At 42.9% G+C, this 25212-nt stretch overlaps 1 long non-coding RNA gene across 4 annotated transcripts in view; it reads right to left on the reverse strand.

Moving 5' to 3' along the window:
* Positions 1 to 25212, reverse strand: part of LOC124303580 (uncharacterized) — a 103698-nt gene that overhangs the window by 7297 nt on the left and 71189 nt on the right. For 3 of the 4 annotated variants that reach the window (XR_006907941.1, XR_006907943.1, XR_006907942.1), the window contains exon 3: positions 3872 to 4065. This is a non-coding gene — a long non-coding RNA (uncharacterized LOC124303580). Of the gene's footprint in view, positions 1 to 3871; positions 4066 to 5059; positions 5942 to 25212 lie in introns of those variants that run through there. The other variant, XR_006907944.1, reaches the window with a different exon arrangement.

Genomic DNA, 25212 nt, shown 5'->3' on the forward strand with positions numbered 1-25212 from the left:
AAACCGAAAGCGCTGACGCGGCTGGTACCGGAAGTGGTATAAGGTTATCGGCGACGCAGCTTTGACACGCGCGGATTCTGAGCGGTATTTGAAAATAATACGTATACATCGGCCGTTCTTTCGTCGTCAATATTTCAAGAGAGATCGTTCCTTGTTTGTTTGCCGTTTTTCCTTCTTTCTTTCTTTCCTTCCGTGTTCCACATTTATTTCCGATATCCCGGTCCCTCAGCCCTCCGTGGTCCTCCCGCCCCCGCCGTTTTTCCACCTGTCATCATTTGTCAGCGATACCGAGCAAGTAAGTGCGATGATGCAACTGCGTAGCGTCGGGACGCTGCGCGGTCGATGTCAAGGCCAAGGTCGTCTCGTCAGTCGCGTCGATCGCCGTTTAAAGTCCGTTGCACGCGGTGAAACTTCGTCCCGTCCGCGTGCACGTTACAGGCATTCGTAGACGTGAGGGGCATGTGTGTCCATACCCTGTGTAAACCGACTAATAGCCGCGGGGTGAGAGGATATAGGGGAATGATTATTCAGCTAACATATAGTCAGTCATCCTACCTCAACAACAAATCACGGTTATCGTTATACTCGCGGTTCTGTGTACGCACGCCTAGGGTACGGGGCCAGAGTTTACGGACTGTTTGCAAAGCAGTTTACCGCATATGACGGAAAAATACTTTGCCACTTTTCGAGTACGAGCGAGTGACGCAACTCTAAAAAATAAATTATCGTAAAACCTGAAGATAGTGAAAGAAAATATTTACAGACCGTTACCGATTATTTTCATATTTTTCATTTATTTTTACGCGTACACCTTACGGATTTGCATATATATACATATACTCGTATTAGTTTATTTCTTTCGTATCGTGGTCCAATTAATCATTTTTCGTATAAATTAGAACTGAAAACGAAGTAAAGACATCAAGGTGATGCCCGATACTCCTATTTTGGTAACAAAAACCGTTATCCAAATTTCTCCGAAACGATTAATCTTGCGAATAAAAGTCGAAACAGCCAACTGCGGAATTGTTTGGCGCATTTCGATGTTGATTGATGTAAGATTAATTCGATCACTGTACAAAAAACATAAACGAATACATATATATATAAGTCCGTAAGGTGTACACATAAGAATAAATTTATAAAAATATTCCAATAATTGCTATCGACCACTAAGTATTTTCCTACCACCTCCAGGTTTAGCGACAATTTTTTTTCTCAACATTTGTCACAAATTTGTCGAGTGATTTACCTTAAAGAAAAAAAGAATCAAGTTAATAAATGAACCACCCTGCTATATTGTACACCCTGGCTTTGCTCTACATAAATTCGATGACATCTTTCGTGCTTTTGGTAACTATTGAATTAGCCTGAAAACCATCGTACGATTACAGTATTTATTTTCTACAACGACATGTTGTTTAAAGCTCCGGATCAAACAAGACAAATTCCACAGCCGGTCCGAGAGTCCAAATTCACGACCCGACCGAGATTATAACAAACACATCCTATTTACCGACCCTAGTATGAGCGATTCTAACGCGAGCAGATGGTTTATTATTTAAATTTCAAGGTGTCTTGAAATCGGTAGAACGATGAGAAGGGACCCCCCGATCGTCCTTGCGCGTTGTCTCTCCTCCTCGAGGGTTTGTAATCGAATTGCGCAACCCTCCAGTTTCTTCTCCCGCATCTGGATTGTGTAATATACGGTTAAGAGGAGGAGAACTCGCTTTTCGCCCCGCGGGTCGTCAGGGAGTACGGGGTTGCTGATGGAAAGGGACCGTTAAGCCCGACGTATACCGGGAGAGTTTAAGGTCAGGGTTGACCTAGCTGCGAAGTTCGAGAAACACTCGTACACAGGTGAATCGAAACAACACCCACACAACCCACGCTCGTATCCGAATAGCTAACTGCTCGCCGTTTCATCGAACGAGCTGCGCGCGCTTCGACGCTTGCGTCGCGATGCCTCAGCCACTGTCAAGGTCATTCTCGGTCACGGGCGACGCTCGTTTGCTGATCCAGGGACGAGGCGAACAAGAGCGGCAAAACCGGCAAAACTCGAACCTTCCGTACTCCGTACTTGATTTGCGTTATACAAGCGATTCCCGAGAGGAGGAAGAATTTTTTAATGCAGAGATTAAAAACATAAAACAAACGAAACAAATGGCGGTCAAACGAACCCGGCGGGTATCCTTTCCTCCCACTTTGTACCCCTGACCTTCCTGTGAATAATTTCCCTCCGAGCCTACATCAAACATGCAGGAGGCATGGTCCCGGGTTCCAACCCCCCCACCCCCCACAAGGTTCGTACGCGCCTGCCTTCCTGGATTCCCAAGTCCCCCAAGGGGTGACAGGGTTAAACCGAGCGCCGAGGGTGCGGACAAGTTCAAGGCCGCAATGTCCGGGCCGCGCCCGGGCGAGCCAACCCAAATACGATTTCACCTCCCCTGCAATCGGGAAATAAAACTGGTACCCGCGCAGTGTGTATGTGTTTGTGTGTGGGGGGGGATTCATGGTCGAGAGCCTCCGGAACCCTTCTACAGAGGTCGAGTATCGTGAAAACTTCCCAAAGCTGCTCTAATTTTCCGAAATTTTATACTCTATCCAGTCACACATCGTGTACCTGGTGAAAATGATTTTTACAATTCTCTAAGAATTTTTAAGAAATTTTTACAACATTTCGTACACTTATGTGCAAAAAATTGTAAACACGCACGGTCTCTCATAAAAATTTGCAGATTTCCCATGAAAATTATGATTTCCCATGATAATTATCGGTCGATTTCAGCCAACGTCCCGAATAACTTGAAAATCACCGACTACAATAATGTCCGGAATAACGAATGGACGTAAACAATTGAGAAATCCTACGTAACATTAGTGTGTATATTAATAGATGTTGCGAGAATTCATCGTTTCTATTACGAAACGGACTAGAATAATTCTGTAAAAATTACAACGCTTACGTCTCGTAATTTCCAAGTACCAAAAGCGTGTGATGTGTTTAATTTTTTTCTTTTTGTTTTTTTGTTTTTTTTTTCAACATTCGTTTCGTTCTCGTCTCCCAGTTTCACCGAGGTTCCGTTGTCGCGGGAAAACCAATTCCCTCGTTTCTATTTTCCGCTTGGTAGCGTGGGCGAGGCGCTTTTATACATCGACGCAACGACCTTGAACTTCATCTTGCCGTTCGCTGACGTCACGTTCCTCTCGACCCCTCGGTCTCCCTCACCATAAACTCCCTCCGCGATACGGTCTAAATTATTTATTAAACATTTTTCTTTTCTCGCTCGTTCCGTCCTGACGTGCATATGCTGTTCCAGCGGGTTTACAGCCACCGGATCCAATATCCACATGCATACGCTGCGAAAACCTTACACGTGGCGAAAAATTTTCAACGTTGCAAAAAAAAAAAAAAGGAAAAATGACGTCGGCTGCAGCTGCTTCTTTTCAAATTCAATCACGAACGTCGGGCTTTTCTACACGTGCATACGTACAGGCACGGAGGAACAATGAATGCCTGGATGATTATCGTTTGCATTTTGAATAATAACATTTTATTCATACCGCAGTTAAATGATCGACTTTGCGCGAAAACAATGTTGGCGATTGCGTACATGCGGGGAGGTCGTTGTGACGTAGGTACATGTAGGTGGTCGTATTGTGCGTATCGGACGACGAAGGACGTACCACGGTGCCTGTAATACGCGCTAATATGCTCTTCTGCATCGCATACGCAAAAACGAACAAATGCACCAGAAGATAATAACCCGTGGTGATATTTACGTATAATAATGCGCATGACCGACAATGAAACACACCGTTCGTGTCCGGATGTTGAAAATCGAGTGTGTGCGTAGGATGATCTACCTACCGTACGTATCGCGCACACCACGATGTTGCCGATAAGTGGAAAATCACAGTGTGGCCGGTCCCAGCATCGCCACGCGGGAAATCAATCTGTCAAGTGTTTACCAAGAGACGAGTTACTCGGCGTATCGTTCGCCAATTGTCGATTCCTGGATGATGCCTCGGTACTATCGCGGTTGATCCAGCTCCGACGGATTCCTGAGAACAGACGATGGATTATTGCAGATGAATGAATAATGGCGTAGGTGCACGGAATCCGGAGTCTGAAGGTTGCCCCGGTCGAGGGCGAGAATTTAACTGCCGTCGCGTTTGGTGTTTCTGACCTGTAAATCAATTTCGATCTGTTTATCCCGTGTTTAAACGTTCGCCAGTTAGTTTTCCACAAGGACATTATAATGCGCGTTCGTAAATCAGACGATGCTTGAGCACAATTAAGGTGTACGATGTATACATGTGTGTGTGTGTGTGTGTGTGTGTGGGGGGTGTGGGTGTGTGAGGTAGGCGTTTGTCCACTCGACGAAAATTGGCCAACCCCGAACCGGCCTGCATTATACCGCGATGTTGCAAAATATGTTCATGGGTGCAGTAAACGCGCATTTCCTACGTCGTAGTTGAGAGTCTGGGTGCACCGTAAATCAGTCGGAAGAAGAGGCTGTTGTAGTCTCCGACTGCGAATCCATCATCGAATTGAAGCCTGAACCCGGAACCGACTACCGGAACAATCGCTCAACGACCGAGGAGATTACCTTCTGGCGGACCCGAAATACAAAAGGATGAAGAAGAGGGTGAAGGCGTGTTATCCCGATTTGCAGGCCTCGACGTCGGTCCTGAGGCCATGGCTTCCTCCGATTTTCGAACAATGGCCCAAGGCCAGAGGATGGACTTGGAACCAATTAGCAAATTTTGGGAGTCATCCAGCTCTACGGATTTAACGATATTTCGACGCTACTAAGTAGCGGTGTAAATATGATTCAAAGACCAGCCAAGCATCCGAGTGTTTGATTGTCGAAACGCGGTGAGGTACGGAGTAATAAAGATCGCCTTGTTGGACTGTGGAGATTCGTTAATAACCGAGTTGGAGAACAATTTTCGCAACACGACTCGGTACTCGAATGTTGCCTCCGATCAACTTCAACCTCGGCCTGCCGAGCAGCGGATGACGATGAAACCCGATCAGTGATTTCCTGGATACCTGAATAACCACGGTCGTAACTTTCCCCGGAGTAATTGTTAAATTTTGCAAGGAACTTCGACTGCCAAAAGCCATTGCATAACTCCGGTTATATTCCTCCTTGGAAGGTGTTTACGAGCCCAGATACGAGGTTACGATGTGCACGCAATGACGGGTCGACGGAAGGTCATCGTCGTTGCACAATCGGGTTTATATCCGTCGGTGATTGTTAGGCGCGAACCGTTGGGCCCCAGGACATTCGATCGGCTGACAGGTGTCGGTCGATTAGTCCTTGAGGTGGGATTCCACTGCAGCAAGCCTTTCCCGTTGCCCCTAAGGTCCGGATGTCGAATTGTAGTGGATTGTTTTGACCATGCGGACACGCTTCGACACATGGACGACGTACATACATGCCTATACTATGACAGACGTCGAATAGTCGATGCTCGTTGAGCCGTTCGACTTCCTAGATAGCGAAACGATTTTGTGGGGAAGGTACCGCGTCTAGCCTTATATTCCAAGGACTGTTTCTCTCGAGTTCGATTTTATGGTTGGTATTATTTATAGGAGCGTCCACCAGCGCCGTCTTGCTACACCCTGACCCTCGAATTTCTACGACCGTTGTGCAGCGATTTGCAATCGATTGAAATAGCTCCAGTCCACTTGGAGATTTTCAACCTCGATGAGATTGCCGAACGGTTTCGGTGAGGAACAGGGAACGACGGTTTCTGCTCTCTTTCTGGCAAACCCAAGAGTACGCCGTTAACCTTGTTAACCCAGTGAATCGCGTCCGGATTCTGAACAGGAAACCGTTATTATACTCACAATCAGCTGAACAAGACCAAATTATGGTTTGTATGAGTTACTGGCTCGTATACGAAGAATCGTTTGATAGATACAGATTTAAGTATACTCGGAATTTCTCTGGCTTGCGAGCGAGCGTCACGTAGTGTTGGAATTAGACTATGGTTGAAATTGGACGGACGGCTGGAGGATCGGACACGAGTCTCTTCGTAGAAACGTATGGCGCGCGTGACTCTATCGTAATCACGAGAAGCGAAAAGGATAAACACCATACCCAACTATAGCTGTCTCGAGTATCGAATGTCACAATGACTCGAGTGAAAATACCCAATTTGCCGAATCTCGCGGTGTTTTCGCGTTTACAGCGAACGCTACCGGACTCGTCAGGGACGTTCAGTCTCGTTTTTGTTCCTCCTTTTCTTTTTTGCCGACTTGTTTGTTTGTCGAAATAATTCATCAACGAATTCATTCCTCGTGGTTCTTTTGGCGAAGAAGAAGCAGAAGAAGAATAAGTAATAGAAAAATAAAAGAAAGAAACAGGCATGGGCACCGTAGCACCTGCGCACCATGGACTGTCGTTTCACTTCACATTTACGACTCAAAGGTTCGAAGGTGGGTGAGAACGGTTTAACGTATGTGCGGTAACCACTGAGACCTGTGGTGGAAGTAACGGGCAATCTATTATAACACACAGAACCTCGTTTATTAGGAAGAGTTATTTTTGACCCGAGGTTACGATGACCTTTCCCAAGTTCCGCAATTTGTCTATACATCTATGATACATGCATAATACACACATCTGCACGGCGACTAGGTACGAATGGTTTTGCACTCTACATTCAACGACGTATCCAACCCACGTGTTTGTTGTACCTACGCAGATGGATTCGCCGGACTTATTGCGGGAATAAAAGGCTTGCACGAAGGCGATATGGATCTTTGGATTAATTTATCCTCGCCGTCGCAGTAAAGTGCACTGCTGCACGTTAAGGCCCGTCAAACGGACGATAAATTACCGAGAGAATAGATTGCGTCAAGTACCCACGTATACGGTGGCAATTCAATACGTAGGTACCGACGACTTTGTCGTGTTTCTTTTCCTTACAATCTTGCGACATTCAAGCGGTTATTTCCGCTTTCCGTTTAAAATTCTCTATCCTACATTCGAAATGTTTTGCTGCTGGATTTTGGCACCCGGATGTCACCTTGAGACCGGCAACAATATGCTAAACACATGTTTGGGCAATTATTGTAGCATGACACACGCCGTAATCACTTGGCAGCATATAAAAACAATTAAAGTCTAGGTGTATGTATGTGTAAGGTGCGAACGGAAAATAAAATTATCCATTCATTTCTTTACATTTTACGTAAATGCCAAAATTCCGGGGCAATTTCTGCGGTGGTACCGTAACGCCGAGGAACCACCACCACCACCACCACCACTAACACAACACTACCAGGAGGTGGAGGCCCGGAGTGAATGCGAGCTTGGCATTCCTCCGTATTATGCTCGAGGGCAAAGATTTACTCCGATGTTTACAAAAGCGTTCATGTACCTAAAACGGATTACGGTAGTGTGTAGAGGAGACAAATCGGTGTAAGGCAAAAGCGACTAACGAGCATATTATACTTGTAACGTTGTCACCAAGGACGAGTTGCAGAGGAGCCAACCAACCGCCTTTCGAATCGAAGACCTTGGCAATGCCTGGCTTTTCGACATCGCTGTTCCGAATGGTTTTCACCTCGATCACGCACGCTTTGCAGGCCAGCTGCGATTTCGCCGTCTCCTTCCGCCATGCGGTCGATAGCTGTATAACAACCTGGTTCAAGGATGCGGCCGTGGAAGCGGTGCAAAAACGCTATCAGGAAGTGGCGAAAAGTGTCAACGGATGGTGGTTTTCACGAGACATACCGCACAGCTAACGCTGACGTATATATATATATCCTGTAACTAATCGTCCTTCGCTTTTGAGTACGATGTCCTGCATGCATGAAGCGTAACCCGCGGACGCGGAAAACGTTGCTTGCTAACGAAGCTCAACGCTGTACGTCTCGAGTTTCCTCCACTCGGTAGTGTTTGCGTTTCTAACTTTCCCCCGGATTGCTCACCATGAGTTAGCGTGTTGCCACTCTTCTGGGACGGAGATTTTTCGAAATCGAGAGTGCGGATCCAAAGGTCACAAATTTGCTTCGACACTCGTTCACTGCTCTTATGTATACACATACGTGTACGTGTACGTATACGACGTTCCTCCTTTCGATTTAGGGTAGTAATACATTCGATGGTTTCTCAACTGCCTCGAAGTCGACGAGTTTCGATTGACCATGAAAAAGGAAATTTCGTTTCATTTCGAAAGAAAACAATACGTACCCATAATACGATACGATGTTGTGGCCTTCAAAGTTTTCCTATCCACGATCATCGAAACTCATATCACGAAAATTCCACAATCGTGGCTTCCGATTATTTCACTCGGGAATTTTTGCGTAAATGAGACAATTCACGTCAAATCATTATTGATCAATTTTCTTTCTCCGCAAAAAAATGCAGACTTCACGGCTAGAGAACATTAGATTTATATAATATACGGTTTACCGTTAAAATGATAACTTACGATCCAGAAATCAATGCAATTTATAAATCTACAGGGCGACCACTAAATCTCCGGTACGAAATTCCCTGACTTTTCCAGGTTTTACAGACAGAAATTTTACAATTTTCCCTGACCAATTCGGATAAATTGGTTATAGGAAATTGATAAAAATACACGTATTTTCCATACTGTTATTATTTTTTGTTATGAAAGTACGAACCGTCACCAGGGTCAGACTGTCCCATTTAGTCGATGCGCACAATCGTTTGTAAAGTAATATTTAGGAATATTCAAAGTTTGAAGAGAACGTTCCACCGATGATAAATAAGTTTGTATTCGATCTGATTTATTTAAAGCTTAATAAAATTGTTTAAAATAAAAAATAATACGGGAAAAACATTCTTTCTCGGTATATATTTTATTGCGAGAGTGATAACGTTCCAAAAAATCTGTAAATGCGAGATTTTAGTGGGCATTGGTGCTAGTATCTGAAAAAAATGTACATCATAATACCAGCCAATCTAGACGAATTTCACACTCTCGAAATCCGACTTTTTTTTTCTTATTTAGAGAAAACGCAATTCGTCTGGATTGGCTTCTATTATGATGTGAATTTTTTTTTTTTGAGCTATCAGCGCTAATGCCCACTAAACCTCGCAGTTGGACATTTTTTGAAACATTATTACTTTGACAATAAAATATATACCGAGAATAAAAGTTTGTCCCATTTCATTTTCATAAGAAACTTCGATCGCAAAGCTGTCTATCCTCACAGTTCAGGTGAAAATCAGAAATAATGAGGTAGTCAATTTTGAATTATTCGAAGTCTATTTCGTGGGTGGGATGAAAAAAATTCATCATCACCCTAAACAAAGACCACCTTCAAGTGCATACGCAACGTGACATACAGCGCAAAATTTGTAAAAAGTGGCGTCTCCTAATCGATTCATCGCCTTGCTTTCTAGCGAGGTCAATAAATTTTCACTTTCGTTGAGACGTTTGACGAAAAATTTGGGTCAGGAGGGCAGCAGGTCGTGTTTGCTGTCCCATTTCAGCGAAATGTACAAGGTTCGAAATCATTTGCCTTTTCACTTTGTGCAACACATATATTAAAATCCTGCTGCCCCCGTTGTACGATTTTATTACAAATTTGCACAGCTTGATAAGATACTGCCAGAGATAAGTGAACGTAGTCTAGTGGAAAAAGGGTATTGTGGTGTGTGAAAAAAAAAAAGAAAAAAAAAATCTGGACACATAATCGACGAGAACGCAACGATCGTTCCTGACGTCGTGGGTATATAATTCGACGTCGACGTCGTCGACAACCTCGCAAGACTCTCGACCGGGACGGCTTTCGCTTTCTCTCGCGTTCGCGTGACTTTCACTGTGCACAACAGTGTGTCTCTCCTGCAGTACAAGCGTGGCGGTAGAATGCAGCAGTAATCGTCGGGCTTATAAACGGGCGTTGGACCAACTGGGTTTCTGGGTCGAGACGAGAGTCGCGCTTTGCGCAGAAGCGTTAAACCGATCGGCGAACTCTCTCCGCGAATAGTACCGCGACCCGGCGAACCCGATGAGGCCCCCCCCCGTAAATCGGGAGCGGAACGGGCAGAGAGGGGCCCGACTAACGATCGAAGAAATTTCGAGGAACGGGACAAGCGGTGTTACCGGGATCCCTGATCCCTGCATCAGGCACACAGTCCGGGGAGTTAAACGGCGATCCTAGGTTTGCACAATCGGTATTTGGATCATCGAAATCACGGCCAATAATCGTAAATTCATAAATGAGCCACGGTACTCCGAGGGCAAGGGCACGCGAGGGCCACGCACGCGTAAAGAGACTGAAAAAAAGGACCGGGCCCAGATCCTCGGTGTCGTAAACGGCCAAACGAGACGTGATAAACGTCCTAATTGCCTACGTATTATGATTACAGTTTGTCACCTGCAGCGTGCAATGTAGTAACATCGCTGATTCGGAGTCCTAAGGTCGGAAACCTTAAATACCTGCATTGAAACTTTCCGACAATGAGATAAATTGTAGGTGCGACAGGTTTCCAGACGGGCATGGCAATTCGATTCTTCGGCACGGAAAAATTTTCAGATCATTAGCCAACAACGTGGGATGAAAGACAGAGACGTTTGTCAGTGTCGTATCTTTGGATAAAATTCGTTTCAGCTTTTGATCGTGCATTGAATAATAGAAAACGAACTAGACTCCTGTTTTCAGAAAGCTTTGTAGTTTTCTACTTCGTCTTATTCGCATCGCGCTATACGTCAATATCGCTGATTTTCATCGTCAGTCTTAACGATCGAAGACTTTGCCAAAATCCATCCAATTCAATTATAAAGTAACGTTTTTTCCCCACGTCGCGATGATTTTACACACTGACAATGAGAGAAATTTCATTTGGACGCGATTGGTTTACAAGATTAAAATAAGTATCGTCGTCGAAATATTAACTTTTGAATATCATTGAAATTAAAAAGGAACTATCGACTAACGTCATCTTACAGATATATCGATACTAAATTTTCTGGAAATCGGAAACATTAAATATGTGTTCTTTGCTTAGCTAAATTTGTTCGGTGTACCGTATAAACATGAACCCGATACCATCGGAACAAACAAATTCCAAGTTTAAATAACCATAAAATTAAGTGTTTACAACAATTGAATATACTAAATATTTACTTGCGCCACATTATTTGCGCCACTCGTTACAATTTCAACATTGCTTAAACATATTTCGTGGGCACAGAAATTTTCTATCAGCCATGTAAAGAATGATAAATTTTCCCCCTACTCGGATTCGATCGATTATTAAGCCAACCGACCGCAGACAAATTTTCCGCGATCATGGGCGGAAAGAGACACAAAGACACCGACACGACTAACGAGAAAGAAGGAAGAAATATGGGACCGGGATGTTGTACGGAGCGGCGGCGGAGGAGGAGGAGGAAGGGACCCTTCCTCCATTCGTCCGTTTGTCCGTCCTAAAGCGGCCCTAAACGGTGTCAGGGTCGAAACCGTCGGGCTTCTAGTAGGGCGGCAAAGTAGGCCACGGCCTCAAAACTCAAACACAGTGGGTTCGTCGCGTGTTCCACAAATTATCGTCGTCTATACGTACACCAAACCCGAGGCACGGTAACAACAACCTTTGCGAAGATCCGAAAAGCCGATCCTCCCGCAGCAGCCTTGTTCCTGATCGGGATCCTCGAGACAATATCGGCCCCCAAAAAGATCGTAGGGAACATGATTCGCGCTCGTATGAATAATAATGGACACGTCTAATTTCCGGAAGATATCACCTTTACATTAGATATATACTATAACCATAAAATCACGTTAAAAGTTTATACTCAAACGTTTTCGGTATCGAAAAGAGACGTCCGAAATGGAGAAATTCGCGAGTTGAAATAGAGAAAAAAAAAGACCAACAACCTCTTGGCTTGAACGGAACGTTTCACCGTTTTCGCAGGAGGGGGGAGGGTCATCAATCCGTATAGAATATTTTCGACACAATGGGTCTTCTGCCACGGAGATACGAATGCTTGGTTATTCTATATAATATGTAGGTAAATAGGCCGCGTCGAGCATGGCATACGTATATGGATACGCCAAAACGCCCACGCTTGACGGTCCGCTCTCTCTTTCTCAGATTGCATCTCCGAGATAATAGAAGTGCCCGCTTCTTTTTAACCCCCCACCCCAACCGCCTCTGCCGTTGAACTTCATTGTGTGCACGGTGTTGTGACCCTCATTTCTGATCTCACAATTTTCATTTCTTTCCTCGATAAATAATCGTTTCTCAAATTTTTTTTTCATTCAGAGTTTCATATTATAATCCAGATACCCGCTGACCGTACGAATGATTGATCGGGTGAAAGTTCCTGATCTTTTCGTATTATTTTATCGCTTATTCGGCTCAACGGCGATTGATTATTACACAAATAGAAAAAAAAAAAAGAAAAAAACACAGATTGCGAAGAAAAGTGTTTGAAAGGTTAAAGAATAATCGTGTGTATAATAAAATTGACCGAAAGAAGAAAGTGAAGAAAGAAAGATGGAAAGAAAAATCTTTCTATGGCTGTTCTAAAAAGTTGCGAGAACTACCTAGTCGGTTAATCCGAATCGCGTGCAAGCCTGTCGTTGTTAATATTATTACTATTATTGTTATTATTGTTAATAATAATATTATTATTATTAACATTATTATTATTATTATGAAACAACGTGACGGGAGAAAGTGTTTTTTGCCGTGTGAAAAGCGGGGAACCGGACAAAGTAATTCGCATCGCGAATTGGCGTTCAAGATTGGGGTAAAAGGTGTATTTAAAGTATAATATGTAGAATAATGTGTCGTAGTAAAAGTAATTCGAAAGTACACATGCAGCCGGCAATGGTATATCGGCTAACCGATTTACTCCTGACGAAAGTTTGTACATACATTCTCTCGCTCCGCGGGTTACCAGCCCGTCTGCAGTTGTGCGATATCTGCTATTCAGTGTCCGGGGCGAGATTAGATGCTTTCACTTTCTCCGTGAGATCCTCGCGGCTGACCTGGATCCCCCGATTCTCGAGTATAATTCGAACCGTCGGCGAAAAAAACGAAATGGTATCGTAGGTATATAACATACCGACAACGAAAGGAGAAGGTGAAAAGAGAAAAAGTTGGCATGAAAAATTTCGCAAAAGAAAGCCAGAAGGTGTGCGGTTTCATTGTTCTGTTCGAATATTTTCTACCGTTTGCAGCGAAATCGAGTCGAATAGATACGTATAAGAGATGAACAATCGCGAATTATCGTACCGTCACATATGCTCGTAACTTGATAATCGCTTAACCGTGGGAATAACAATTATTATTCAAGTTTCATTCATTCATTCATTATACCAACGTGCCGAAGAACTCTGCATTTTTTTGCTTACGTATACGAGGGACAATTATACACACACACACACACACATACACGAGTGAAATTATTCCCAAGAATATAATTCCTTACACACATGTATGTATGGATATATATATATATACCTTATGTATAACGAGTGGCTATCTAATCGGGTCACATTCCCCATTCAATTGTTTCAATTTCCGTTTAACGACGCGGCCTTCGTGAAACGCCTTCGCTGCACCGTATGACCTAAATAATTCCGCACTTAATTTTCCTCGGCAAGATAAAAAATTATCGCTCCTTAACCCGCACGTTCTATTTGCAACAAAGAGAAAGAGAGAGAGAGAGAGAGAAAAGACAAATTACAAGTTTTCCATGCCGTCACTTGGCAGGTATCAATAATAAAGTTCTTTTCGAAGAATTCAATTATCTTTCAGGGTTTGACAGGAATGTAAAAGTAATACGGACACGCGTAAATAACGACTTTCCATCTTTTTCAGCTGCACGGAAAGGAGGAAAGAAAAAGAAATATATATAAATAAACATTTGCACGACAAAGTGATTGCGGAACGTCCGGTTTTTTCAACACACCTGCCGACTGTCCTCTTGAAAACGTTTCCGAGGGAGCCGAGAGCCCGTGAAATCATTGGTTCTAAACGAGTCCCAGATCCCCTTGGACGATTCGACCCTGACCCCATAAATATACTACATCCCGACTAAACGGAGGTGAAAAATCACGATAGCTATAATATAACGATAACGGTTAGCTGCAGAGTTAAACCCAATCCATGGTTTCTTAGATTTGAGAACGGTTAATACGAAAAATGCAGAATAATCCAGGGATGAAAATGTTTTAATCTAAACTCTACTCGCCGGCAAGGCTGGAAAATACTTTGGAGAATTTCAAGTGTTTAATGTCGTAAATTGCACTCTATATCGACGAAGAAAAAGAAAAACATGAAGAAGAAGGAAAAAAAAATAAAAATAATAACGTTGGCGTTAAGACCGTCGATAATCAACGATGAATTATGACCTGAGAAGCTCGTCTTTGACCCCGTTCCAAAAATAGGTTAGAGTTACACGGTGAGTATGAAAGAGCTATGGAGGGTCTTAGGCTTGTTCGTTTTAAAGAGCCTGCACGTACAACGATTAATGCACATGTGCGTAAGACGGCGACGACGGCATGCCAGCCGCGGTCTGTAAAGCTGTACAACCGCAAACGTGGGCCTTGAACAGACCGTTAAGTGGTTGTGAACGCGGGGTAATTATTACCGCGTAACGTGTAATGTGGGTTAACGGCTTACTCGGTATCGGTTGAAAGAAGAGGTAAAAGTAAGTGAGGTAAAAAAGGAGAAGACAAGGAAGAAGAAGAAGAAGAAGAAGAAAAAGTAGAAATATCCGATCCATCGACGAGTGTATATCACAGGCGATGCCGTTGTTGGAAGCAGGCGTTGCAGAGTTCGAACCAAACGGCCGCAATGGCGGGAAGCGGTGAACCGTGAATTCTCTTCATTGTCTCGGCTGCACCGCGCGACAATGATGAAATAAAAAAAAAACATCCTATTACCTTTTTGCTTCATCGAGCCAGGCTACACCTACAATGTCACAGTCGCCGTACTAGTGTTCAACCTCGTACCGTTCGTTGCGAATCGGAACACGCACGTTGGACAGTGGGCAGAAATAACGTTGATAAAGCAGCACCAACGGCAGCGCCTTCTTTGGCATATTTCGAATAATTGTTTCCAACCATCGAAACACTGCGATTAGAAACAATAAACGGGTATACGAAAATAAATGTAGGTACAAGGTACCCAACGTCTCGATTGACGATCAGGCTTGATGCGAAACAGTTCCAACGGATCGGTCCAAGCCTTGGACACGATATTTGAATCTTCGGAAAGTCACCGTCGACACCCGCGGCATTGGCGGTAAATAAAAATTGATTGAAAGTTCAGGCGGTTGGAGAAAAAAATCGGAATGTAAAAAAATAGCGAAAGGTTATCGTCGTTGTCGTCGCATATCATATGCCGAAGCACCGATTCGATTGGCACGCTCCTGCAAAGTTTGCGGAAGAAGAATGTGGCGTCCTTGACTTTTCGGTATCGGCATCAAAATACGGGAAATAAGATCTCTCTCTTCCGACCTTGACTCCGTGGTCCACGCGGAGTCCTGGCGGAAAACAACGAATGCTCGTAGAATAAGGATAGGATAAGAGGGGAGGGAGGCGGATGACGCGTTAGAAGTACCGCTAAAACAGCCGCACGCATTCAGTGTCCTTTTTCCGTGGTCCTTGAGGTCCTGCCTACGATCGGCGCCTTGAACAACCGTTCACCGCGCCTTATTCGCATGACCGAGGTGTGCGAATCGATACGTGTTCGATTATTCATCGCGCCGAAGGATCTGTATCCTGGAATTGCGTCATTCTCTGTGATCGATGTTATTTCCTTATCCATGTACTCTGTAATAGGTACACACAGGATAGACCGTTGAGAAAAATACGACGTGTCTGACTTGTTTCAAGGACTATACAATTCGGCGTCATTCTGACGTTACCTGACGGACGCGACGTTGTAAATTCGACCATAAAAATTGTTCCACGATACTTAACACCGGTGCGTTTTCGAGACCACCATATTTCACAAAGTAACCTCACCAGCGTTCCAAGTACCGCCTCACCGAAAGCCAATTTCGGTGACAGAAATCTGGACTAACTCATCCGGCGGAATGACAGGTCTTATCTGGTCCCCGCATGTGCGGTGCATATGATATAATGGAAATCACGATGTTGGATTAGCAAATCCATATGTTGAGCGAGGACGCGAACGTGGGAAATTTATCCGCGAGGGCACGATGTTCGACGTTCGTGTAAAATGCTTGTCGCTTCGTACTATGTACATGTAGGACGTACCCTATCACATCGTACGTGTAGCTTATACGTCAGGCTGTGAGTACCCAAGAAGCCCCGCGTTTGCCGAGGAAATTCAAGACTCGTGCACGATGATGATGACGACGACGATGATAGGAGGAGCTCGTGTTCTTGGAAATTGATTTCGGAGTGAAAAGAGCCACGTTGGAGGGAAAACTCCTCGTCCTTATTCGTCGTCGTCGTCGTCGTCATCATCTTCTTCTTCTTCCTCCTTTCTCCATCTTTCACAATTTCATTCTCGAATCGTACCGCAACGTCCTGGCTTCCCATGGTCACCGCTGGACGTTTCAGGACGCAAAGATCACGTATCAGACGGTCGTACGAAGGTCTGCGAAAACCGCAACTTCCGGTATACTCCGGGATCCCCTGCGATCGCGTTTTGTACAAGCGGCGTCAAATTCAGCTCACTTTTCCTGCTCCCACTTACATCACCGCGGGTATATTCTGCGTTCTTGTTACGCCACGCATACTTACAGCTATTATAATAATGTATTCCGAGTCACGCGGAATGTACTTGACGCGTCTATTTTTATACGCCTGTAAGAATTCGCTGGAATAATTTCCGCGGCTTTGATACGCGGTGAAAACTATCTTTAACCGGAACTACACGCTTCCTCGTATATTACAAATTCATCAATAATATCATTCTCTATATTTAATATTACACTACGCGTTATTCCTGGTATAATGTAATACATGGAGTAACAGCACGACCGAGAGATCGGATCCGGACCGCATTTTATTATCGAGTGTTATATTTATAATTCTCTTCGTTCAAGGTACTCGCGGCTGTTTTGTGATTAGATACGCGCGAGAAATAGAAAAAATGGAAGTGCTGCGGTTTTTTTACCTCACTCGGTGTGATTATTATTGTTATTATTATCTTTCGAAATAAATTTAATCGTTTCTCTCTCTTTCTCTCTCTGTCATACTCTCCTTCTTTCTGTCTCTCTTTACTTCCTTCTATTATCGTTCACATGCTCGAGAATTACTAAGGCTGGTAGTTTTGTTTATTACATATACATATACTCAAGAATACGCGGAAGCAGACAAAGAAGGAAATTCCTCCGCATTGACTAGTAAGGAAAATGTACGAATTTGTTCACGTTGTAATTGACGTCTAATAATAATTTTAAAAAAATAAAAAAATCATTTCTCTCTCTGACAAGGAGGAAGAAAAAATTTCTAATACAGTCAGCGACGATGTATAATAAATATCAAGGTCGACACGCATTCTCCGTGATTATTTCAATTTATTCGTCATCCGACTACCACGATAATTATAACAATACGAATCAAATTTCAAAACCAAGTCAACCGCCTTGATAAAGCACCGTGGTTTTCGCATAAAATTCTAAATTGACGAACTAATGCAAGACTGAAAAAAGTTCCGGTGACCTCATTTTACGACAAAGCATAAGCGATTCATTTTCCAAATTAATAAACGCTACGCGTAAGAAATTCGTCATCGCAATATTTGATGTATAAATATAATACAGAGTAAAATATTGTACAATTTTAATACACGCGATTGCGTTACGCGGTATTGGACCGTTACCGAGTTCAGAGTAAATGATAATTGTAATTCCCGCAACCGGCTCACGTAACTCTTTCGCAAATAAACTAATCGAACCAACTCATAGAGTGGTTGGTTTGATACCGAGGTGAGTGGGCAGAAGGCAGAATGGTGAATAATTATTTACATCGATGCAGGGTAAATAGCTGCTATGTTGCACGTACCTCTAAATAGGTCAATGATACTCTCTGCTCCGAATGCAATTTTTCCCCTCCGTTATTTTATCAATCGTAACTGTACAACACGCAATCAAGCTTGCACACCACTGTGCGCGAGCCGACAATCAGACGTATCGATCTATCGATGGAGAAACAAAACGATCGCCACTTATCGTAACTAAATTACCAAACAGCAGAGAAAAATCAAAGTCATTCAAGTCCGTTTGTTTAATTCTTTAATAAGTTTTACAAATTCTTAACTGTCGTAGCGTTGCCTGAACTGGGTAGAAGAAAAAACCGTGCATGGTTTGCCAAAAATAAACACGGAGTGGATAATTTATTGGAATTATATTCGAATTCATACATCTCCGACAGTGTTTCTGCTTTCAAAGGGATAACTATTTTTCCACACAGATATATTGTACGTAACAGAAAATTACACGTAACGTCAAAATGGTCACGTGTCGTTTTTCCCAAGGGTACAATATAAGTATAAAGATGAAAAGCTATAAATAAACCTAGCGCAAAGATTTCACAAAAATTGCCAAAGCGGACTCGAATTGTTATGGATCCTAAGATAAAAAAATATTAGAAGCTTGAAAACCCGACCCCGAAAAACCACTTTTCAAAACGCATCGGAAAAGAATGAGAAAAAAAAATTTGTTGTATATTTCAGGCCTGGGTAGGTATAAACGTCAAGAGATCCCGAACCAAGGCGAGACCATTTGTTGGTAAACCCCCCCCCCCCCCCCAAACGATCATTAATAATTTGCGGAAAGATTCGCGATGGAGAGATACCGCTCATCCCGCATAGAGCCGTACAGAGGAGCGTGAGGTATCGTGGGCCAAGGTCACCCTGGCGCGTGTCAAGGTCACGAAGCTTCGCCTCGCCCCCGTTCGACCGACTCGACCTCTGAGTCCGCCACCGCGTCGCGAATATCCCCTAGACCTGATAACCATGGCAAGGGGGACCAAGGGTGAGAGGACGGAGGGATGATGGTTTGAAAAAAGCGTTACGCCAATCTGAGAGTTCTGCGTATTACACGAGGCGACAACATCCCTCCACATCGGCTAAGCCGCGGCCTGACTCCGTCTCTTTGAAACACGTAGCTAACGATTAATTCTCGAGGAGATTGAATGAAAGAGAAGGAGGGGAAAATATATACGACGAATAAGCCGTGGTTGAAGCCGAGGAATCTGGCTCCAGCTTCAAAGAAAACGGACCTCTGTTAAAGGTAACGTGAAATCCGGAATACGGCGAAAGTAATTCGGTAGCGAGAAGCGACGCGCGATCAGCGCCATCTCGCGACAATTTCTATCATCAATCGGTATTCACGTTCCGTGTCCAACTATTCCAACGCGATTGATGGAAAGTGGCTCGATATTTCACCGCGTTAACATACGATTGATAAGAAATTCTCTCTTCGCACCAAGCATATATTAATTGTTATCTGTCAAATGCGGAAAAATATCTGTAACTCGAAGAGCGTGTAAATGTTTTTGAAACTTTACAACTCAACGAACAAATTATTACCTCTCGTTCCTTAGGTGTCTATCTATGTGTATTCGTACATAAGTGGTATACATATATGTATATACATATATTCCCGCGTACGTACGATAACTGGAATCACTCCCCGGGTGATTCTTCGGGCGTGTCAAGGACGAAACCTGGCGTCGTCGTCCCGCGGTTTGCCCAACGAGAAGATTCCCTCGGGGGTGTCTGTACGTAATATGGGCATTAATCCAGTCATCCCCGCTGTTTGCTGCGGCAAAAGTCGGAGGAGAGATGCGGGGGTGAGATTTTCTAGGTGCGCGGATGAAAGGTATGAGCAGCTGAGCGGGTACTTTCGCTAGTGAATGGCTAATCGCCAGGTATTAACAGATACGCGATTATCGCCTGCAAGTTTCTCGGCACCTTTTTTAACCACTCCCTGGTCTTAATTCGTCGGAAAAATAAATTCCAAAAGATAGATATAGATAGAAGGAAAGTGAGAAATGTTGGGTTCAAATTTTTAAAGGTTCAAGGTGAAATTGATTCACCCTTCGCTACGACGACGGTCTACGGATATTTACCCACGCATGTTGTTCGCGGTTTGGTAATTCAAATTTTACGTCAAACGTTCGGAAGATGCAGGTAAACTATTTATTTGGTTGATTTATTTATTTCGTTTTAATTTTTATTTTAAGAAACAAAATGCAAGTTTTTCGGTAAATGTAAACGGTACAACATATACGCTCACAGTGTCTGTATATTTAATGTTCAATTTTGAACAATTTTTTCCGCTATCAATAGTAGTTTTTAGTTTTTTTTATTTTCTTTCCCCCCCTCTTGTCAAACGTACCGACGTTAGATGTTGGAAGCGCGTAAAAAAATTCTACAAGACGAGAATACCAATCCTGTACAATATTTCTTCTCTTCTTATACACCGAGAGGAACGAATAAAGAATAGAAAGGGGAGGAGAAGGAAAAAAATAAAAAAAACCAACCCCCCATTTCTCGCGCAATAGGTGAGAAATTGTCTCGAAAACGAGTTGTAGGTTTTCTTTTTCTTTTTCTTTTATCTTTTTTTTTTTCCTCGTCTCTTTTTCCTCTTTCGCCCAGCCTTCTTGCCTTTGTCCTACGCCTCCCTCTGTCCATCTTCTCTCCTCCCGGTCCAATCCGTACCTCGGTTGAATCAGATCTCCCCTCCTCGCCTCGCGTCCCTCCACTCCCGCCGCGTATAAACACCACCACCACCACCACCACCACCACTACACCGACGTCGGCGTCGCGGCTGCTGCCACCGCACGCGTCTTTTACGCACCCCATGACGGCACGGGGATAGCCTGGTTGCCTCTCGCCCTTGACTAGGGGTGACCGTGACCCGGCACTCTGCAACGAGGCGTCGCGGCGCGTGCCGTCGAGGTCATCCCCCGAGACACCCCCGCCACCCCCCCCCCCCCCATCATCCCCTCACCCCTCGCCGCTCCAGCTGTTCGATGCCTGGAGGCCGGGGTAAGGTGCGTATTTATTACACGTATAATCCAGGGGTGGAAGAGAAAGAGTAGAGCGAGAGAGTGAAAAGAAATTCGCAGGTTGCAAAAATTATTATGTTTACGTCGAAATTTAGTATCGATTGTATGAGAGCAACTAAGGATTAGGAGGTTTCGAAACAACAGTAGAGGACACATTTTGTCTCGAATTTTCCAAGCTTAATTGATATCGATTGAAATTCAAATTGCGACCATCGTTTCTTGTTTATTTTATTTTTTTTTTTATTCAATCTACCAAATTCAGTGCAAGGTTTGTTCTTTTTTTCCGATAAGATTTCATACCTGTCAAACATATCATTTTTAATTTGTACGTAACAAAGGTACGCGTACAAACTTATTTTATCTGTAGCGAAGATTGGTTTTTTTTTCCCTCTCTCTCCTTCTTACGCTCAAGCTGCTACAATCGAGCGATATAATTTTTTTTTTTTCAAATTACACTTCCAGAGCGTAAGAAGCGATTTATTATATACCATGCTGGGTGAAATTTGTGAAAACGCGATGATAACGAGACTACCGATTTTGCCGAATATCTTGCACGTTGCACGTTGGATCGTAAATCGATGCGATAACTCAGCGCCGAGCAAAAAAAAACGTCGACAACAAATGAAGGAGAGAATCGGAAAGACGAGATATAGAAAGGAAAGTTTTATCACCGCGCCATTATCACTCTCGTTCACTCGATTAGCGAATATCGAAAACTCGAAGGCGCGTCGTGTACTTGGGGTATAAAACCAACCCCCCTCCCCCCACCCCTCCTCCTCGCCCCTTCTCACCTCCCTCTCCGACCCTCTCTCCCCTCTCCTTCTACCGAGCGGTAACCGTTGACCTTAACCTTTCGCCACCTTATACGGTATACCTATAACGCGATTTCTCCGCCGAAAGCTCTCGCCCCTCCTTTCGGCCGAACGTTCGCCCTCTCTTCACCCCTTGGTGTTAGTTCGATTTTATTCGATTTGTAGAGAAGAGAAACGAGGAGACGACGGTTCAAGGTCAAAGGTCGTCGGAAGGTGAAAAGAAACACTCGGGTTATTATTAAATCAAGTTTAATTTTTCGCCAACGTATATTTGGGAATCGGTTCGAGTAAGCTCGGAAAAATGAAAGAACGATAAAAAGATATTCACATCCCAGCTGTCCGACCACTTTATTGAAAGGGTCGAAGAGTATTTTCTGTTGCGGGCAAGTAAACATCTTCGAGGACGTCGCGTGAAGACTCTCGCGAGAGTTTCAATTAACGATTCGCTCTATTAAGTACAGTTTTACGCGCATACGTATACATATATACTTGTATTACAGCCGTGCCGGTGTAAAGCGGAACAATTTAATGCGTGATGATGTTACGTGCGGTGGCAAAGAGAGCGAGGTGTGAGTCAGGGATCTCGTTAATTCTACCGTTTTATTTCAAGTAATTTATCGCGGAACGTGATGTGTGCAAAAATTCACGACTATCAAGTGTCTTGACTTAATTTTTCTTCTCTCGTTATAATTTTAATTCCATCGGCTGTTAGCGTCTAATTTTTGTATTTCTGTTATTCTAAAACTGTGCCACTTGTAAATTCATCACGTCGCGTTGTTGTACGTATCCAAGGCGCAGTATCGATAAATTATATCAATTGTTTGAAAATTCCGACCGAATCGATTAAAAGGGATTGAAATATTTTATTCTAAAAATGAAATATTTCACACGCGGCCGTACAAGAAACGATTCGATTTTCAAACACAAGACACAAGATAGATGACAATTGTTTATCATTCCCTCAAGATTCTTTTTCACCCTCTTTTCCCGATTTCACGATACGACGAATTAAGCTAAAAATTGTAAATTAGAGGAGATGAAACGGAATCGAGATAATTGAGAGGAAACGCGTGACCGTGAAACGATGGAACGCGAAACGGAAGTAAAAAATAAAGCTCTGCGAGAAAGAGGATAAAAAAAAAAAAAAAACAAATTACCACGAACGTGTCGTCAGGTTATAAATATAAATAATCTGCACGGCAGAGGAATCGCGATGAGGATGAAATTTTTTATTTTTCTTTTTTGTTGGTTTTTTTTTTTCCCCTGTTTTTTTCAGCTTCTCTTGACGATTGTTGGATGCTGCGGGTTAAAGCGACGCGATGATGAGTCAGTGAAAGATTACTATTAGTCAGATAGTCACGTACAAGTTACACACACACACACGCGTGTGTCGTGTTGCACGTATAGGCTATATTAAATACAACGCAGTGCGTAACGTTCGCGATATAAACCGAACAGTGACAACAAACCGCAGGACGTGTGTGTATATATATATATATAAAATATATGGTATATAAATACACGCGACACAACGAATAATAAAACGAGACCCCTGGTTAGCGAAAAATTTATCAGGTTAAGCTGTAATTTCCGGTAGCGCGCGATTCTTCGGCACAACCGGACGAAAATTCCTTCGCACTTTTTTCTTCTCCTTTTCAATACCAACTAAAATTAACGCACGATTCCGCTGCTTGCAATAAAAATACAATATTCGCGGTTGAAAAATTTGATCGTTGAAAAATCATCGATCGGTTGGGCAAAATTTTTTAATTAGATCGCATATGATAAATTGCGTGACGTTTAAACCGGTAATAAACGTATAATTTATTTTTTTATTTTTTACACAATTTCTCTATAATTTCGCCGTTTCGCTCGCGATTTTCCCAGATTCTTATCATCCGCACGACGTTAGCAATGGTCATAGGTGACCTTCGTCCGTAAGGGGAAGTGCAGATTGCTCACGTTCCCACCCACTACGTGTATTTATATACCTATACATATACGTACATATGGCATGACGCTAACGATGATACGTACACGTATAATGTTATATGTATACATTTTATACAAGAGCGGAGTAGACCTTGTTCTAATTATTACAATTTTTTTCTTTTTTTTTGTTTTTATTATTCTTTTTTGTGTCATCCTTTCTTTCTTTTCACGTGTGTGCGTGCGTGTTCTTTTTCTAACCCACTTAGATATAATATACACACAATTGCAAACAGCGTGCAACATGCGGCACTTCTGACATATTTTCGTACAATAATAATCTTATACTTACGTAGATGCTGCGTTTACGCCGTAACGACTATAACGTCCCTCTGTAACATTGACGTTTGTAAAAAAAAAAAAAAAAAAAAAACTAGTAATCAACTTTACATTTAATTTTATGTAAATCACAAATTATAGATTTTAGTACTTTTGTTACTTGTAATTATTGGTTATATGTGGCACGATTATGAATATTATCATAATAAATATAAAGTTATTTCAACAAATTAATACGAAATTGGTACGAAAATGTTAATTTTCCTGAAATGACATAACTATTACAATCGATAAGCATCGATGATTTGCAAAACATTTGACAAACATCGGGCTTGGGTATTATTGCTTACGCCATTTTGGGGAAAGTGAATCTTTCGAAACTCATCATCCACAACTAAGTAAGATTTCAAAGTATGGCCGATAATGTAATCGATTTTATCAGTAATGTTCTCCAATTTGTCCAACACCGTGTACGTAAGAACTTTGTCAAAAAAAAAAAAAAAATAATAACAAAAAATGGTAGTAAATATGTCAAAAGCCACATAATACTAATCAGATATTTTGTTACTTTCACCTCTCCTTCAGATACCCGAACTACACTTCCCGACACAATTCCCCGGGCCAATGTTCACACCGATCTTTTGTATCCAGAATTTAGTTGGACTCTGCGAGGTTATTTTCCAAACGCTGATATATTGCTATGCAGGGACGAGTAATAAAAAAAAAAAAAAAAAACCCATCCGCGGAGGTGTATAACAGACGGAGGGGGATGAGGCCGAAGAAGAAATACGTCGAGGGGGAGAAAGGGTGGTGAAGAAAAAAAAAAAAGAAAGAAAAAAAAAAGCAGTCGCCGCATCCATCTTACCGGAGTAATTCCTTTTCTCCTGTATTTTCGGCATTCGGCATCGTTTCTTTTTTTATTTTTTCCACCCTCCGACCCGCCGCAGTCACGTGGCCGTGAAAAATTTCGCCCCAACACGTGCGACCTTGTATATATATATATATATACAATACGCAATACATAAATAATAATACAAGAATACATGTACAGACTATATATATAAGGGTGAGTTTGACGTACGATATTTTGTCGCGGTGGGTAATCCGTGGATCGACGAT

The sequence above is a fragment of the Neodiprion virginianus genome, chromosome 4 (assembly GCF_021901495.1).
Source record: "Neodiprion virginianus isolate iyNeoVirg1 chromosome 4, iyNeoVirg1.1, whole genome shotgun sequence".
NCBI lineage: Eukaryota > Metazoa > Arthropoda > Insecta > Hymenoptera > Diprionidae > Neodiprion > Neodiprion virginianus.